Below are 20633 nucleotides of genomic sequence, written 5' to 3'. Positions count from 1 at the left end.
GGATAGATCTTTTCTTTTTTTTTCAGTTGCCTTTTACTAATGGAACGTGTATAAGCAGAGAAGCAACTGCTGGACACATTGCCCCAAGGAAGGAAACAGTTTCTCACACGGCGTTTAAATTCCGCATCGGTACAAAACATGATATTGTCGACTGTTTTTATTACTTTTTCACAATCGATGCCTGTTGACAAAATACACGTTGATAATACATATATGATTAAGATTTCGCCTTGACTCAAGACGAATTTTCTAGCCGTTGCAAGTCTCCATAATCTTGGAGCGTAAAAATACGTTACACCTCTTACCACGCATCGCGTGTCATCCAGGTCAGCACAATAAAGCAGAATCAAATGCGTTACCTGGCACGGATAAATATGTTTTGACGGTATATTTTGACGATTTCCATACGTGTTTTCTTGAATATTTTCTCACACAACCTCCTCCTCCTCCTCAGAAATTTAGGATACCATCAGCTGGAGGCAGCTGTGACAGAAGGCCAACCATGAATGTGCGGACTGCGAAATAGCAGTGTCCGGATACATTAAAACAGTGCAACTAGCCAGCGACTAGGAGTTCAAAAATGCCTCTGAGCACTATGGGACTCAACTGCTGTGGTCATAAGTCCCCTAGAACTTAGAACTACTTATACCGAACTAACCTAAGGACATCACACACATCCATGCCCGAGGCAGGATTCGAACCTGCGACCGTAGCGGTCGCGCGGTTCCAGACTGTAGCGCCTTTAACCGCTCGGCCACTCAGGCCGGCCCGACTAGGAGTGTGATTATGACATGTGGGAATGGTTACGCATCTCGTAAATGGCAGGCGACGCGACGTTCTTCTTAGGGCATATTCGAAAACTTTTCCCGCTTTCCTTTAGGCCAGGAAACCGCCGTCACTGGCGAGGGAGTGGACCTGCCGACCTCTCGGAGCGCCAGCAGCGACAGTCAGCAGCTGAGGCAGTGGCAAAGCTCTGTCGGCCGCAGGGACGGAGAACTGGCGGAAAAACGTATTCGGCTTAACTGTGTATAGAAGAGTGTATTGGGAGAGCAAGCCATGACAAAACTCTACCATCTGGTGAGGAAGATGTATGAGACAGGCGAAATACCCTCAGACTTCAAGAAGAATATGATAATTCCAAGCCCAAAGAAAGCAGGTGTTGACAGATGTGAAAATTACCGAACTATCAGTTTAATAAGTCACAGCTGCAAAATACTAACGCGAATTCTTTACAGACGAATGGAAAAACAGGTAGAAGCCGACCTCGGCGAAGATCAGTTTGGATTCTGCAGAAATGTTGGAGCACGTGACGCAATACTGACCCTACGACTTACCTTAGAAAATAGATTAAGGAAAGGCAAACCTACATTTCTAGCATTTGTAGACTTAGAGAAAGCTTTTGACATTGTTGACTGGAATACTCTCTTTCAAATTCTAAAGGTGGCAGTGGTAAAATACAGGGAGCGAAAGGCTATTTAGAATTTGTACAGAAACCAGATGGCAGTTATAAGAGTCGAGGGACATGAAAGGGAGCAGTGGTTGGGAAGGGAGTGAGACAGGGTTGTAGCCTGTCCCCGATGTTATTCAATCTGTATATTGAGCAAGCAGTGAAGGAAACAAAAGAAAAATACAGATTCCTAGTAGTATGAACTTTTCGGACACGTCGAAAAGCGGAAACCAAACATCGTACCAGAACTTTGAAATGATAAATTTCTTCTCTATTGTCATCAAGGCTACTTTCATACTGAGCTGATACGTGGCTGGAATGTGTAAGAAATCACAGTACCACTTCGCAGAGGAAGAAGCAAACTGCAACGAAAACTCTTTGGCAACAAAGGCTGTGCGATTAGATTGTCGATGCAGAAAACAAAGCGTCGGAAATTTTTTCGCCATTCGTAGCGTTTTAGACCTGACGACCGACACGCGTCCCTGCGTTCAACCCATGTTTGGACACACTCTTTAAAAAGGGAGAATTTTAACCCAACTGACTCCACAAGCTACGCACCAAACCTGCTTCAGAATCCTTTTTCCTAGCGATCGATTAGATGTACGCCATTTATATGTTTTGATAGTATATTAAAGCAGTAGCAGTACACCATTTAGATGCTAAAACTTCATAATAGGCAAATCTTTTGCAATACTAAACGCATCGTCTTAGTAAGAAGACTGTAAGGCCGAGCTCTGTGGAAGGCAGGGGCTGCACGTGTGGCGCTGCAGAGTCGGCCGTAATAAACAGGGCGAGTGTGTCCGTGTTGTGACGTCACGGTTGTGTATCGCGCAACGAGGCCTGCCGCGATGGGTACAGAATGTGCGTACACTTTCCAAAGTAGGTGTCTACATCTGCGTATTGTGCGTTTCCCAGGCTGGGTGGACGGCAGTGAATTACCAGCACTGCTTACTATGCAAGTGCTTGCAGTCCGGCACAAACGCACGTGAAACAAAAGTCGTTACAGTCTGCCCAGTGACGGAGCACAGAGGAATGTTTGGACACACTCTTTAAAAAGGGAGAATTTTAACCCAACTGACTCCACAAGCTGCGCACCAAACCTGCTTCAGAATCCTTGCATGGGTTGAACGTAGGGATGCGTGTCGGTCGTCAGGTCTAAAACGCTACGAATGGCGAAAATTTTGAGACGACAGGATGTTAATCTCTAACTCGGTATATTAATGTCTTCCATCAGTGACGTATTCGGTACATCACGCTTCATATCTCGATACTGTGTCGCTACCTGTACTGGATTCTGCAGGGATCATAGCCTCGCATTCTGTGTAAATTTGGACATCACGGATGTTAGTTCTTAAAGCATAACAACACACCTCACACGTACTCCCGATGAAACGGCCAGAAAACTATATGCTTCCCGCCAAACCGATTCTGTGGAAGCGGTCAGCTAAATGAGCCACATTCCAACAAGAACAGGAATTCGTCGTATTACTGTATTCTGTCGTTTGTGAAAATAAAGAATTGTCAGGGCAGTGTTTGGAACGTTTGATGTCGTTTCACGTGGCCAACTGCAATAAGGACAGTTATCGGATTAACACTGCGAATCTTGGGGAAATTAGCTCAACTTCATTACTACGTGTGTGATACTAATACAACAAGGAGATCAGTTGTTGAAATCAGTCCTTGAATCTACCTATAAATGCTGCAGAATGAAATTTTTATAAATACTGCAACTGCCTTGGTTTCGAACCACAACACAGCAAGGATAGATGCACGTGCCTTATATATGTGTATCTCTATGGCCTAAGATATGAAACGTGGTGTGTGTCCGCATGCGCCAAAGAGCAGCGTATAACGCAGTCAGGCACCGTAAAATGAAGCTTTGGTGGCTTTCGTTCTCGCGATCATTGCTCTCCAGCGACATGACAGAGCAATATCGCGGACAGAAGATTTTTTGTTTTTTGTTTTTATCGCCTTTCCAGTGAATTAGTTGTGACCTTCACTGCGGTTCTCGTCTTCACATATGCAGCGTGTAAAAGCCGACGATAGATCTTTTTTCTTATCCGTTACCAGATACGAACGCAATCTGTAGAAACGGAAGGACAACAGCTGGACACATTGCCACGAAGTAAAACACGTTCTGACACCGCGATTATAATCCGCGTCGATACGAAACACACGTCGCTGTCAACTTCTTTATTATGTCTTGACAATCGATGGGTGGTGACTACATATCTGCTAATCCTATGTACGTGTTTAAGGTTTCGCCTTGACTCGAGAGGAATTTTTCTAGCCATCATACGTCTTCAAAACCGTGGAGCTCCATCCCTTATCGCTACGCATACTCCGCACAACGCACGTCATGCAAGTGAGCATAATAAAAGTATCACATGCGGTAATTGGCTTGGATAAAAACGTTTTGACGGTATTTTTTGACGATTAGTATACGTGTTTTCGGGAAGATTTAGTCACAGAATCTCCTCCTTCTCAGGAGTGTAGGGTAAGATCAGCTGAGACAGAAGGCTATCCATGTAGGTGCGGAGTGCGAAACAGCACACTTCGAATGCATTACAATGGTACAACTACTAGCGACTAGGAGTGTGATTCACGTGTGGGAATGGACACGCATCTCGCAATTCGCGGGCAACGCAAGATTCTGCTGTTCCTAAATATTAAAAATTAAGTCGCTGTGCCAATTAGGGATTCACTATCGTTTCGATGACGAACACTTGCGTATATATTTTCCTCCCGTTTTCGTTTATCTCAGAAAACCGCCACTACTCGCGGGAGAGCTAAAATTTACACCGATCCTCGTGGTAGCAGCAACAATCAGTCACTGAGGCAGCGACAAAGCTCTGTCGGTTGCAGGAGACGGAAGACTAGCGGAAAAAGAAATTCCGCTTCTACATTACTGCTGTCTACATTTGTGATTAACTTTTAAATTTGCTCACACTCTGTACAATGTAATTATGAGTATCTGATGCTGGTTTCACGGTTTGTGTGTCGCGTGCCAGCGTTCCAGTGACGTAGCAAAATATAGGTGGACGACCGGCGTGGGAGTCATTGAATGACATATGTGCAGTGTACGTAAAAAATTAAAAATTTAAGCAGTGCTGATGCAGCGAAGTTTGCCATCGCGCATCGTTGTACAGGGCACATAGAAAATATATGATGAAAAGTGTAGCCTGGAAAGGCTGCATGAAACACAGAAATTTGAGAATAGCATTTAGGCGTCGCAATTGCACATTTTCGGCGGTACCGGAACGTAATTAAAATCTCCCACACGGGCATCTTGGCACCAAATGATGGTTAATTTACCGAAAATGTATACCTATGAAATGATCGATAAAAATAAATGATTAATTGCAGCGGATACAAGAAGACTTGGTTGCCAAGTGACGTCACACGTCAATGTGGTCTGCTGCCGTCTCTAAACGCCCCTCAGCCGCTGTCGTCACCATTAAGACGTCACGGAAGACTCAGCTGTCACGACAGCCCTATGATGGCAGACATCTATAGCCAAGTCTTTCTATTTCTTTGCTTGTTTATCGTTGTTGCCGAGAAAACTGCCGCATTCATTCACGCAATGTAGTAGGCCTACGTAATTCAGTTTGGAAGGTCACATATGAATTAGATGTAGAGGTAATGACAAAATCATTCATTTGTGGCAACCGGAAATGCTCTGGCTGGAGGTATTGTTTCCTGGGAGATAGCGTGCTAGACACAAGACTACTATCTGATGTGTGCGTTTTGCTCGTTCGTTACGTAAGGAAGATACAACAGTAGGAATAGTAACAATCAAGTTCGTCATGAATTACAGGCTTAATTATGTGTAGCTCATTAGAAATAGTCTGATTCAATTGTGTGTAAAATGAAATGTGACAAGGACGATAACTTTTAGTGAGTTTGTCTGTTGCGAGCGTAACTTTAAACTTTGATTTTTTTAATAGATAAAACACTTTATCTTTTTAAATTGTCGTCGCATTAAACTAAAAGAAAAGTACTGTCTGACTGCTAGCTGCCGCGTTCGTTACTTCTTTCTGTTTTCATTTCTTTAATAGAATCCCAGTTACTCCGGAGAAAGTCAGAATCTAACTGCCATCTTTCTGTGGCGCCTACAGCAACAATCGACCGCTGATGCACCGACATAGCTCTGTGGTCTGCGAGATTTGGAGAATTAACGGAGAGGTAAAGTCGGCTTCTATATTACTACGATCTGCATTTGCAGAACGTGTATACGTAAACAGAATATTTGAAGAACAGGATGTTTCGTTTTTCAATATCTCATAAAAGAGCCAAAATGAATGACAGATAAGCATCCACTTAATTAACATAATTATCTGTAGCAAATGTTCAAACCGACCACCGTCATCATGCTGACATAGCGCCTTAAATATTCACGTGCGACCTATGGCTTCTATATTGAGATTCTTTCATTTGATGCCGTCCTTGTGCCCTACACTTTTGGTCAAATTGTGTTTCCGCACCCTGCGTATGCCAGACGAGGCGTGACAGAGGGTTGGTCGAATTCTCTAGAGTCTAGTACACTTAATCTTTGATGGAAAGTGTGGAAAACGGCAAAATGACGGAATGCATTGGTAGCAATTTGTAACTTTAAAATTCAGTGGATGATAACTATGATACGTTTAACAAAGGCGCTAAGGAAATAGATGTGAAATACGTTTCTTGATTACAAAAACTCCTCAGGTAAAGTAGTAACTGTACATGTGTCGTGACAAGCGTGAGACCTCACAGAGTCAATATTAATGAAAGTAGAGGCTATGCACCGTCGGTCAATTGCCAAAGCATTGAAAACGAAGCAAAATTTTTAACTGTGTTGGTCACATTGTTACCATCAACGTGAGTAATGGCGGTACTCTTTTTTATATTCTGTGGTTCGGTATTGATGAGTCAGAGGCTGTTGAATACGGCGATATTAACTTCTCTTGGTATTTCAATAAACATCTGAAACATGTGGACAACAATCTATGGAACCACGTAGACCTCGACCAGAATTTAATATTTTCTATGATTTAACACCTAGCCTGGTTACTGAGCAGGTAAGGTGTACGGTGCGACAGATATGACGTTTACACGGGACACAACATTCACAAGACGAAACTTTGGGCAACTGCTTTTCTCTAGTCATGTTTGCATATGAAACGTTAGTCCGAAGAAGCCTCTATTTTGCGAGCTTCATAACAATTACGCTCATAGCCTCTGCAATGCAACTATCCTTGGTACAGCGAACTTTTCGGTGTCTCCCTAACATCGAGAGGAGACATTAACAAATGGTGGAGGATACGGACTTGTTACGGACGCCAGTGAAAACATGGGGAGCAGGAGGAGGTTGCACATAAACGGGTGTTCAAAAGTATCCACGTCCGTTAAAGCGTTGGAAGGTGCTGTACTGAGCGACAAAAGTTACGTTTACTGGTGCACGGTTGTGAACTAAGTGTAGATACAGGTTGCGCACTTATTTCTTTTGCGGCTTTGTGGTACCAAGTATTCAAACACGATAGAGAATGGCCAGCATACTTCACAACATGTTGCAAAAAGGATAACTTTACGTGTTTCCACATTGTCAAGAAGACGGGTACTGGCCTGTTTTTATACACGACCGGAATGTACAGGAGACCACAGCACCACTTCCGGGAAGAAGATGTCACAGCGATGTAAACATGTCGTCTACTCGGCTCGCGCGATCCTTTTGCACAATCACCAGACAGAGCGATTAATAATTATATTAGCTGGCAGCTGTAGCTAGCAGAGTTGAAACCAGTCGGAAAGATGTCCGCCGTTTACGTTTTCAAGGCGTATTAAGCGTATAGTAGAGCAAAAATGAGACACATTGAAATAGAAAAAAATTGTTTCTTCAGTACTTTAGTAATAAGAATGTGAGGCCAGGGTCACTAGATTACAGGCGTGGCTTGTTTGCCAGTGCAGGATCGTCGGTAATGAATGACTCGCGAGTGTCGATGTTGCGACGTCTCCACAGTGTATCAGCAAGAGACGCCCTCCCCAGACCTGAACATGTGTAACACAACTGAAGCGAAGGGAACAGTCAATTCTGGGAAGCGCGCCATATTTCTAACATTTTCCCTCGTTTGCCACTTGCCTCATCTAAGTGTAATACTTTGCCTAGCGTTTTACGTAAAAATATTTAGAGTACTGTTACCAACAAAAAATATAGGAATACAGACTTTTGTATAAGAAAAGGGCTTCACATTTTTCTGTCGTCAGAGATGCCGCAAAAATCAGATTTCCCAAAAAAAAATTCAATTTGTGCAGCGGCTATTCTACGGGGCAGTTGGTCGAATCATTTGCGTCCGGACGTGGGGGAGCAGCGTCGCAGACGTCGACACCTCGTCTGGCAGCACGGCGACAGGAGACGAATCTTTCTAAAGTAATCCTGAACAGATACAAAAGTTTAACTCGGCAAGAGCACGGACAGCGTCTGACGCAAGAATGGCGTCGCGAGCCACTCCGTTCCCCTTTGTAACGGAATTTTAGGCGCACAGCTGTTTACGCAACAGTATATTGTAAACACTGCGTCATTTGAATTGTCCGTTCATCTGATTCTGACGAATTGCAGGGCGGTGAACTGGAAGGAACTGCGATTACGATGAGAAGTTGAAGGTTTTTCTTAGCTGTAGATTAATCGGAAGAACGTAACATTTCTTACCGTATCTTCTGTGGATTAGGGGAGACCACACTATGCTGATTCAGTCTATTCACCAATGCGATGAAATAAAAAAAATTAAACACATTTACCCCTAGTTCGCAAATGCCTTCATCGCCTCGCTAGTACGGACGACCTCCAGATTCAGCCGTTGACAAAAGTTTGCTACCGACGCTTCCTTCTTTCCCAAACAGAGCAGGGCACACAGCGAGAGGTGAATAACGTACACAGAAATGAATGACTTCGTTAAATATACTGATATCAGCTGTCTTTTTTTTCCTTTCTGCTCTCACTATAAAGCTACGGCACAAGAGTAACACACACTGTGTGACGTGGTGGTTGTACGTGCAGGAACGGTAAAGTATAATCTGCCGGAACCAAGAGGTGCTATCAGTTTCTTCTGACCAGAAGACGAAGTAGCTTCAGATGTCACCAATACTGACTAAACTGAAACCAGCAAAATACTTCCTCCAGAACCACGTCTTCACTGGCTCCAAAACTTTAATAGCAACTGGAAGTTTCGATGTTTACGTCGAGGCATCGGTCTGAAAGAAACAGAAGTGCCGTAGTATGCATTATTCATGCAAATCTCCTGAGTACAATAGACGCTTTGTTACACCAAAGTCAGTGTATCAATGACAAATTAAAACTTCTAGTAGTAGACAGTGGTTCTAGTACGGCAACTGTGTTTCCCGTAATTGGGTCACACTTTTCAAAGATTACGTACATGTATGACTGGCGCCAGTTTCTACTACAGTCTTCTAGTAAGGACCACTTAAACACGACGGAGAGTGCACAACGCGTTTTGTAGAAGCAGATATTAATGAGTAATTTATTCTGTGTCGTCTTCAAGGCAACTCTGATATTGATTTGATACGTGGCCGGAATGTGTGAGATGTCGCAGAACTACTTTGCGGAGGAAGATGCAACTACAACGTTAACACGGAGGAATCTTTTGGAACACTGAACGTATCATCTTGGTGAACAGAGGATAAGGTAGGGGCTGCATATGTGGGTTGTGACAATCTCTCGTAATAAAGAGGACGGGAGTGTAGATGTTATAACGTCACGGTTGTGTATCATGGAACGCCATGTGTATGGAACATATGTAAATTTTCCACAGTATGACTACACATCTGCATATGCGTTTCTAGGGCTGGGCTGACAGCGGTTAGCTGCCGCGCTTGCCGACCATCAGAAAGACACGTGAAACAAAAGTCGTTACAGTTTGCCCACTGACCGATCACTCAGGAATGTTTGGACACTCTTTCAAAAGGGAGAATTTCAACCCAAATGACAACAGCACACGCTACGCGGCAAACATTTCCCAAAATCCTTGGGTTGGATGAAAGCAGGGATGTCGGCTGTGTCGGTCGTCATTTCTGAAACTCTACGAATGGCGAAAATTTTTGACACGACAGAGCGTTAATCTCTAACCCACTATTATGAATTTACTCTACAAGCAACGTTTTCTTCTTATCTCGATACTGGTTCGTCATTTGTACTAGATAGAGCACAAGTCGTAGGTTTTTATTCCGTGGAAAAATAGGACGTTACGGATGTCACTTCTTAAAGCATAATGTCACACATGAGACGTAGTCGTGACGAAATGGCCAGAAAACTATATGATTCCCGCCAACCGATTCTGTGGAGGCTTTTTCCATTTCTTTGCCTTCTCAGTGAATTAATTGTTGACTCGAATGCAGCCGTCCTCCTATCATGAGCAGTGTGTAAAGACATCCGAGGAATCCTTTCTTATCTGTTACCATTTAACACATCGATACAAAGAAATGATGCTGTCAACTTTTTAGTTACGTCATCATAAGCGATCCCCGGAGACAACATATTCGCTAATTCTACGTACACGACTAAGATTTCTCCTTGGCTGTAGAGCAATTTTTCTGTCCATTATACGTCTTCAAATCCATGGAGTGTGAATACGTCCCAGCTCTTACCGTTCCACGTATTCCGCACGACGCGTGTGATCCACGCGAGCGTAATAAAACAGCATCAGTGAGTTATTTGGCTTCGATAAAAACGTTTTGACGGTACTTCTTTACGATTTCATCTACATCTACATCTACATTTATACTCCGCAAGCCACCCAACGGTGTGTGGCGGAGGGCACTTCATGTGCCACTGTCATCACCTCCTTTTCCTGTTCCAGTCGCGTATGGTTCGCGGGAAGAACGACTGTCTGAAAGCCTCCGTGCGCGCTCTAATCTCTCTAATTTTACATTCGTGATCTCCTCGGGAGGTATAAGTAGGGGGAAGCAATATATTCGATAACTCATCCAGAAACGCACCCTCTCGAAACCTGGCGAGCAAGCTACACCGCGATGCAGAGCGCCTCTCTTGCAGAGTCTGCCACTTGAGTTTATTAAACATCTCCGTAACGCTATCACGGTTACCAAATAACCCTGTGACGAAACGCGCCGCTCTTCTTTGGATCATCTCTATCTCCTCCGTCAACCCGACCTGGTACGGATCCCACACTGATGAGCAATACTCGAGTATAGGTCGAACGAGTGTTTTGTAAGCCACCTCCTTTGTTGATGGACTACATTTTCTAAGCACTCTCCCAATGAATCTCAACCTTGTACCCGTCTTACCAACAATTAATTTTATATGATCATTCCACTTCAAATCGTTCCGCACGCATACTCCCAGATATTTTACAGAAGTAACTGCTACCAGTGTTTGTTCCGCTATCATATAATCATACAATAAAGGATCCTTCTTTCTATGTATTCGCAATACATTACATTTGTCTATGTTAAGGGATGGTTGCCACTCCCTGCACCAAGTGCCTATCCGCTGCAGATCTTCCTGCATTTCGCTACAATTTTCTAATGCTGCAACTTCTCTGTATACTACAGCATCATCCGCGAAAAGCCGCATGGAACTTCCGACACTATCTACTAGGTCACTTATATATATTGTGAAAAGTAATGGTCCCATAACACTCCCCTGTGGCACGCCAGAGGTTACTTTAACGTCTGTAGACGTCTCTCCATTGATAACAACATGCTGTGTTCTGTTTGCTAAAAACTCTTCAATCCAGCCACACAGCTGGTCTGATATTCCGTAGGCTCTTACTTTATCAGGCGACAGTGCGGAACTGTATCGAACGCCTTCCGGAAGTCAAGAAAAATAGCATCTACCTGGGAGCCTGTATCTAATATTTTCTGTGTCTCATGAACAAATAAAGCGAGTTTGGGTCTCACACGATCGCTGTTTCCGGAATCCATGTTGATTCGTACATAGTAGATTCTGTGTTTCCAAAACGAAATGATACTCGAGCAAAAAACATGTTCTAAAATTCTACAACAGATCGACGTCAGAGATATAGGTCTATAGTTTTGCGCATCTGCTCGACAACCCTTCTTGAAGACTGGGACTACCTGTGCTCTTTTCCAATCATTTGGAACCCTCCGTTCCTCTAGAGACTTGCGGTACACGGCTGTTAGAAGGGGGGCAAGTTCTTTCGCGTACTCCGTGTATAATCGAATTGGTATCCCGTCAGGTCCAGTGGACTTTCCTCTGTTGAGTGATTCCAGTTGCTTTTCTATTCCTTGGACACTTACATGTTTACCGGGAGATTTTTTCACTCAATCGCCTCCTTCTCGGGGGTGTAGCGTAACATCAGCTGGAGGCAGCTGTGACAGAAGGCCGTCCATGAATGTACCGAGTACGAAACAGCACAGTTCGGATGCGTTACAGTGGTACAAATGGCCAGCCACTAGGGCTGTGATTCACATGTGGGGAAGGACACACACCTACGCGAGTTCTTGCTGTGGGTAGACATGCGTCAAGTAGGGATTCACTCTCATTTCGATGATGAACACTTATATCTGAATTCTTCTCCCGTTTTCGCTTATTTAACAAAACCGCCATTACTCGCGGGAGAGTTAAAACCGCCAACATTCCGCGGTGCTGGCAGCAACAATCGGTCTCTGACGCAGCGACAAAGCTCTGTCGGTTGCAGGAGACGAAAAATTAACAGAAAAATAAATCCAGCTTCTACATTACTACAGTATGTATTTGTGACTAACGTCTAAATGTGCTGACAATCAGTACAGAGTAATTATGCAGATCTGATGCTGGTTTCGTGATTTTGTGTGTCGCGTGCTGGCTTTCCAGTGACGCGACGCATTATGGGCGGGCGACCGGGGTGGGAGTCACTCAGTGACGTATGTGTAGCGTACGTTAAAAGTGAACAATTTAAGCAGTGCTGGTTGAGCAGGGTTTCGCCATCCAGCATCGTTATACAGGGTCCGGAGAAACGTTTTGACCAAAGGTGTAGGGCGGAAAGACAGTGTGAAACTTAGTAGTTTGAGTACAACAACTCGGGGTCGAAAATTCGTATTTTGGGCGCTACAGGAACGTAATTAAAATCTGACATGTGGACGTCTTTACTCAAAATGAAAGATAATTCACACAAAATGTAAGTGTAATCACAGTCTATGGACTAAGCAGTCTCAGGACGATAACAAGAAAAACTCAAAGCATCACATACACCTGTGTAATACTTAGCCGACGTTCTAGACAACATTTCTTTAGAAATAAAGACAATCACATGTCCATGTTTTATATTTCAACATGTCTTCAAGAGGACAAAGCAAAGGAAACGCGATACACCACTTACTTAGCGTTAAGTATATCGCAGCAAATGTTCAAACTGCCCACCGTTTTCATGCTGGCACAGCGCTGTAAATATTCAACAGCCATTTCTAGTTCCTATACTCGGATTGGTTTTTTTAATGCTGTCTTTCTGCCCTACACTTTGGGTCAGACTGCTTTCTCACACACTGTAAATGTGAGACAAGACATGGCAGAATGATGGTCAACTTCTCAGGAGTCCATAGAGAGTGCTGGAAACGGCAAAATGACGGAATGCGCTGGTACCGATATATAACCTTAAAATTTAATAGAAAAAATGCGATACGTTTAACCATGTAGCTAGAATGTAAGATGTAAAATATGTTTCTTGATCACAAAAAGTCCTCAACTGAAGTGGCGAATGTATAAACGTCGTGACAATTGCCAGCGTAACGTTACTATGGAGCAACATATGAGCCCCTGCAGCATCGGTATTCACGAAACGAGAGACAGTGCACCGGTGGTGAGTTCCCAAAGCACTGAAAATAAAACACGATTTTTAACTGTGTTGGTCCCATTGCTCCTATCGTCGTAAGTAAAGTATTTTTACAGCTCCTGTGACGTGGAAGTGATGGCAGAGACCGACGAATACCGTCATTTCAACTCCCCCCACACGTTAACCTACGGAACCAAGTAGCCCTCATTTCTTCTTCTGATCAGAGGCAAACCACATTCAATTTATTTACGTTTTTGACTGTACTCAAACGTGGTGAATTTTGCCTCTAGTCCTCCGTCAAGGTATCTGACACCTGCTGCGATTTTCCATGTTTGTATTCAGCAGTTAAGATGAACGGTACGACAAAGACGACGACTATACGGGAAACAACATTCAGGTGAGGAAAATTTCGGAAACCATTTTTCTCTAATGATGAGGTTGCATGTTAAACATTAATCGGCTTTCATAGGATGAACAAACGTCGATGTCCAGAACTTCATAATTTTTACACACATCTCTCTGCAATGGAGCTGCCCTTGACGAAGCGAACTTGTCATTTTGTGTAATACGAAGAGGAAACATTAACAAGTAGTGGAGAGTACGGAATGCTGGCAGACGCCAGTGGAGTCGTGATATGGGGGAAGATGGGGAGCAGATTGCACGTAAAGGGATGTCCAAAAGCCTCGTGCACGGCCACTGAAGCGTACGTAGCTGATTTATTGAACAATCAGGATTAAGCTCGCTGCGGAAAGAAGCGCGAGATGGGCACTGCTGCAAACACATTTCACCAAAATGCGTTTGGCGTTTACGCACGGCGGCAAAACTACTCAAAGACTGAAGACCCATTCAGACCGCTGTGCACAGAGTCAGGGGGTGTCTTGTCTCCGGCCAGTGTTTGCCGTAGCCCTCGCCACTGAGCGAGAGGCTGGCTGTGGCTATTAGCACATTTCCAGAATCCATATCGCAGTGTTTGCGTGATAAGACAGAACTGCTATTGGCAGATCGGTTTGCAAATACTGCCCTACGTACTATGTAGTAGCAGTCCTACTATTTGACGGTATATCGATAGTTTTTACTTATCCACCGTCTGACAGTAACTGAATAAAACACAATTTTAGTGCCATACACGTTTCGCCTTTATCTTCTGCAAGACATCATCAGTGGCAGGTTGCGTGGATAATTTCTTACATATTACGCTCCTGTTGCATTTTCGGTGTTCTTCTTCTTATGAGTGCGAATTTGCGGTTTTTTTCCCACATTCCACAGCACTATGAACTGAACGCTTCTTTCAATGCAATGTTTTGGTTTCTGTTGCCGACCGTCAGACGGTCCATAAGTAAAAATTATCAATATACCGTAATATTACATGCAACTGAGGAAGACAGGACTACAAAAAAATGGTTCAAATGGCTCTGAGCACTATGGGACTTAACTACTGAGGTCATTAGTCCCCTACAACTCAGAACTACTTAAACCTAATTAACCTAAGGACATCACACACATCCATGCCCAGGATTCGAACCTGCGACCGTAGCGGTCACGCGGTTCAAAACTGAAGCGCTTAGAACCGCACGGCCACACCGGCCGGCCGACAGGACTACAAAAGTTGAAGATGTCTACTATTTGACGTTCACAGAAACGGACTGGGTACCAGATGCGCTTCCTAATGTAAGTATATTACGGAGAAATCGAAGATTCGAATACTAGAGAACGATTCTATCATCGCAAATGTCCCGCAGACGTGTTTGTCCCATATTGGGCAATGACTTGGAGAGAGTATCTAGGTATACATATCGCACCGATGTGTGGTACAGCTTTGCGACGCCGTCTGTTGAAACATGACGAATGGCACGTTTAACAAGAGGGTATAAATAATGAAAACTTTTATTTTCGTGGTTTTTCAAAAAACATTGCGGAATTGTTTCAATGTATACCAAGAATGTGAAACAGACTACGTTAGAATTTTGAAACCATAAGGAGTATAAGGTTTGCGCTTGTAGCCCGGTGACTTAAAAACGATCGGCCAGATATCCGCCATTTGCACGCTTTAAAGGAGGGTTAACATCTATACTAGGAAAAAAAAAGTGCCGTACTAAACGGAAACGATCACCTCTTCAGAAAATCATGCATCAAGGAAAACATGTCAAGCAGTCAGCCCTTACAACACAAGTAAGGCCTGAATAAATACATGTAAGCGACAGAGTTGCAGACGGTTACGTACACACCACTGAGATGTTTCTAGAGTGCACTAAAGCTAGAGACAAACAAAAAGTATGCTCTTGAAATTCCTTAACTTCCTAAAACGACGGAACTTTTCGAGTGCTAAATGTATTTTCTTGGTGTGGCCAATAACAGACCAAGCTGTGTCGGTTCCAGAATACATAATTTCGTAGGCAGCTTTCCAGGTAAGCAAATTCGTCTCTGGTTTTACAGTGGTGAGTTTCCTGCTCTGCTAATGGTGCAATTTGCTTGCCCACGGCCAACAACACGTGTGTAAACAGAGAGGGTATTACGAAACCTGAATATGCTTTGGACGATAATGCGATAAAACAGTTAGCAATATATGTAAATATTCGCTGTAGTATTTTAGGTAAAATTAGTTGCGGTCTTTATATTGAGGTAAAACCAAGGTACATCAGTTCCGTGGAAAGGCAGGCCGCAAGAGATGGGAACGTAGAGCAGAAGCTTACACCGGCACCGCGGCTACAGTCTTTCCTCGAGAGGCAGCAGAGGATTTCCCCGACTTGGTTGCGATTCGAGCATGGGGGGGAAGCAGCGTCGCAGACATCGACGCCTTCTTCGGCAGCACGGCTGCAGCCGGCTGGAGCAGAGATAGGCGATGGAGAGATTCGTCCGAATCTAACGCGCCAAACACGCCGAAAGCATTTGTATCCAGAATGCCGCTGCGGGACACTCCGTTCGCAGTTGTAACGAAATTTTCGGCGCAGTATTGCTTTCGCGACATTTCAAAAATTCACCTCTTTGTAATTGTTCGTTTATGTACTGCTGAAGAAACGAAAACCTCTGAACTAATTACGATGATGAGTCTACGAAACATTTAGCTTTGGAAAGAGAACGATTATGGAAATTATTGTCGATTATATCAGTTAGTATCATTTCCTGGTGACGAATACGATAGATTGTTACTTTCCACGTCTGCATACGAGTTCTAGCCGCTGTTTCAGAGCAATAAATCATTGTCTCTCCATGTGAACAAATCGGTGCTCGACACTCACCTTATGTATGTGAATGCCAACAAGATAAGTAAGAAGACGTTGAATCTTTATAGGTCGTCCATTACTATTGCGAAAATATTGAAATGCTTTCAAATGCGAACAGAGTGTGTAATATAGCACACAATAGTTTGCTGTAGGGAGGTGGAAGTGTTATGCAAGCATGACGCCACAAGTGATTACTGGAAGTCAGTAGTATTTTTCATTGAAGAACACGATGCGTAATTTCGATTGGGCAGAATGATAACTTGGCGAGTTTGTATCTGAAAGGCCTAAGTCTAAACGTGGGTTTATATAGATTAAATACAGTCATGTGCGCTCCACCGACGTTATTTATCGCTTAAATGTTTACTCGCTTCTAACTCCGATGAATGTAAAGTTCGACTGATGGCTGTGCATTTACTATCATTTTTCCGTTTTCATTTTCTGCATCAAACCGCCATTATTCGCGAGAAAGTTAAAACTGCCGACATTGTGGAGCGCCAGCACCAGCAATAGGTACCTGAGGCAGCGACAAAGGTCTGTGGGCTGCAGGAGACGCAGAATTAACGGAAAAATAAACTCAGCTCCTATATTTCTACGATCTGCAAGCGCGATTAAAAGTGCCCAACGTCAGTACCGTGTCATTATGCGAATCCGAAGCTGCTTTTACGATTTTGTGTAATCCCTTTTGGGAGTCAGTGACGCGTGTGAGAAAACGCAAACGTAAGCAGCGGTGTTTGGGGGGGGGGGGGGTTTCGTCATCTTGCACCGTTACACATTATCAGACATGACACGACAAGGGTGCTGACCGCAGTCTCAATTCTTCGATAAAATGAGTGCTTAAAAGCGTAAAATGATGGAATGCTTTGGTAGTGTTTTTTTCCTTCGAAATACAGCAAGAAATCCGGCATCGGTGACCATGTTTCGGCAGTCGATATGATAGCGTTTACATGACGAACCAGAAGCGGTAGCGGCAGATCGGTTTATGAAAAGCACATTCGTTAGCCGTTTGTAGAACTGTTACATTACGTTTTATATTTTGTTTGACACAATGAAAGCGATTATTAACATATCGTTACATTTTCGAAGCAGAAACACAGAGAATCAGATATTTTATTTTTACGCTAAACATTTCTCCTCCGTTCGGCATTTATAATTTTCTGCAAAAAGATATAAGAATTTCCGTGTCCATTACTATATACAAGGTCCTTGGTCGTTGTGTGACAGAATGGCCCCCGTAGACATTTTTTTCGCGCTGTTTATTCCGTTCAACATCTTATTCCTTATATCAAAAGTTAAGACGGGAAGTCGCATGCTGCCATCTGTCGGCCATCGACTACACTGCGTCCTCTGTAACTCCTTTCGCAGTTACCTTCTTCTGCAACACGGGGCGCCATCACAACGTCTTTCGATAGCGGTCTTTGGGGTGCGAATCACGCACTTCCAAGAAATAAAAACAGAACATTCGTACATAAAAATCTCGTGTGGTGGGCAACGAGGGAGGGTTGTAGCCTATTTGTATGAAAGAAGGTAAATTGAGACAACTGTGAGCCGAGAAGACTGCCACATCAGAGAAACAGGCAGTTGCGATTTCAAATCCGCCTCCACACAGCACTAGAAATATCGTATAACGCAGTCAGGAGCCGTAGAATAAATTTCAGACTGTTTTCGTTCTCGAGCGAAGCGTTGCTCAGCGCTTTCAAATAAGTAGTAGCGTATTAAAACATGAAATAAGTTTATATTTTGTATTTCTTTTGAAAAGAATGGAAACAAATAAAGTTTTTTTTCGTCACGTTCCAACACTACCATGAACATCTTTTCTTTTTTCCTGAGAGGAAAAATATTGATTTCAATGTCAGGTGCAAGTATATTCCCTGTGAAGCTTACTTTTCAACTACTTAATATAATACGTGGCGTTAATTTCTCTTTAGTTCTTCAGTGACAGGGCACAATTCCTGGCATGGAGAACAAGAGACATAAGCAGTTAGGTGCGGCGCTGGAAGATACATCATCTGAACGGAGAAAGAGCTAAAGTAACAACCGGCGGCAGTGTTCAGAGAAAGCGGTCGCGAATCAGGTGTTGAGTGCGACGGACTACCTGGCGGATCTTGAACTGGAAAATCTGAACATGATCAGTAGCGGGAGGCAAAGGCCGGGCAAGTTCTGTTACGCAGGAAGAGTATCCATCATTCTGTGGGCGGCGATATACCACTGTGTGGACAGATTAAAGTTGCGTAACTGGTCAGTGAGTGGGACAGGATACTGGAATGCGTCTGACAACTGGCGGCAGACGCAGCATTATGCTGTGCCCACAGTTTTGGACATTAGTTCGCTGGCTTGAGTAGGGAGAGACTCCAATGTTTCTCTTAACCAGGTACACGGATTGACATGTGTCTTTTTCGTGGAAGATCAATACTTGCATATGAATTATAAAGATATGTTATGCGCCTAATACTACTAAAGATGTACCCGGCAATAGTGGGGCAACTTTGAAACGTACAAGCAAAAATGCTTGACGTTTACTGAGTGCAGAATGAGGAAAGTCGGCAACAAACGAATAACCAGACAAAAATTGAATGTAAAACTGTTAATAATCAAGCCGCTCGTAAAAAAGTATTATACAGAGCGTTTAAATTGATTATAGTGATACCGAGAAAATACACTGGTGTTCAAGGGTGAGAAACTATCGAAATGCTCGATAAAGATAAATAAATGATTGGATACAGCGAGACACATCGCGCGTGCTCTACGGAGACAGGAGCGCGACGTGGCGCCTCAGCCGCTGTGGCCGCCATTAAGACTTGAGGAACGACTCAGCTGTCACTGCAGCCCTATGATGGCGGACATCTGTAGCCAAGTCTTAGTATTTTGTTCTTGTTTATCACGGTTGCTCAAAAAATTGAAACATTTATTCACACTATGCAGTATGTAATTCGCCTCACCCTGTTACTAAATGTTCAGTTTATAAAGAAAAATATAAATGTCATGAAGGGCATTTCTCCTCTGGCTGGAGCAATTGTCTCCTCCACGATTGCATGATATCTATCACGTGTGAGCATTTTGCTCATTCTTTACCTAAGAAAAATACGAAACTAGTAAAATTAATAGTCAACTTCGTCATGAATTACAGGCTCAGTTGTGCGTAGTTCGTAGGAACGTGGCAGGGACGATATCTTTAGTGAGTTTGTCTGTGGTGGACGCAACATAAAACCTGGGTTTCTGTAATTGCTGGTAACTCAATCGCATCACGAACATTATCGTTCAAAATTGTCATCGCATTAAATTAACAGAAACGTACTGTTTGACTGCCAGTTGCCGCTTTCGTTACTCCTTCCCGTTTTGATTTCTTTAATAGAATCCCAGTTACTCCGGAGAAAGCCTGAATCTAACTGCCATCATTCCGTGGCGCCAACACCAACAATCGACCGCTGATGTACCGACAGAGCTCTGTGGTCTGCAGGAGACGCAGAATTAACGGAAAGATAAACTCGGCTTCTGCATACTACGATCTGCATTTGCGATTAATGTCTGAGTGTGCTTGCGACCAGTACGGTGTCACCGTGCGAATCTGGTGCTGGTTTGGTGATTTTGTGGATCGCGTGCTGGCTTTCCAGTGACGTGGCGGAATGTAGGCGGTCAACCTGGCTACGTGTCATTCAGTGAGATATGTGTAGCGTCTGTAAAAAGCGAATAATTTAAGCGGTGCTGGCTGAGCGACGTTTGCCATCCAGGAATGTTATACAGGGTGCGGAAAAACAATTTGACCAAAAGTGCAGGGCGGAAAGACAGTGCGAATCATAGGAATTTGAGTGCCGCAAGTAAGAGCCGCAAATGCGTAATTTCGGCGCTACAGGAGTGTGATTAAAATCTGACATGGGGACCTCTTTACCCCAAATGAAAGGTAATTTATAGAAAATGTACGGGTGAACACAGTGTTTGGACTAACCAGTCTTCAGGATGAGAAGAAGAAAACTTTAAAACATCACATACACGTTCATCATACTTAGGCGACGTACCTCACAATATTTCCTTAGAAATGAAGAGAATCGCATGTCCATATTTAATACTTGAAGATGTCTTAAAAAGGTCAAAGTAAATGAAAAATGAATCACCACTTAATTAAGTAAGCGTGTCGTAGCAAGTGACATAATGATAGTCGAACTCTTACGACTCCATAGAAAGTGCCGGAAACGA

At 43.5% G+C, this 20633-nt stretch overlaps 1 non-coding gene across 1 annotated transcript; it reads right to left on the bottom strand.

Annotated features, from left to right (window-relative positions):
* Nucleotides 1-680: 680 nt before the first annotated feature.
* Nucleotides 681-764, bottom strand: Trnas-gga. The gene is given in 2 exon segments: nt 681-715; nt 725-764. It is a non-coding gene; the product is annotated as a tRNA-Ser (tRNA).
* Nucleotides 765-20633: the final 19869 nt, after the last annotated feature.

Source organism: Schistocerca piceifrons, unplaced genomic scaffold (genome assembly GCF_021461385.2).
Source record: "Schistocerca piceifrons isolate TAMUIC-IGC-003096 unplaced genomic scaffold, iqSchPice1.1 HiC_scaffold_1872, whole genome shotgun sequence".
NCBI lineage: Eukaryota > Metazoa > Arthropoda > Insecta > Orthoptera > Acrididae > Schistocerca > Schistocerca piceifrons.
Note: the sequence above shows the minus strand (reverse complement) of the source record. Positions and strands in the feature narration are given on the sequence as shown.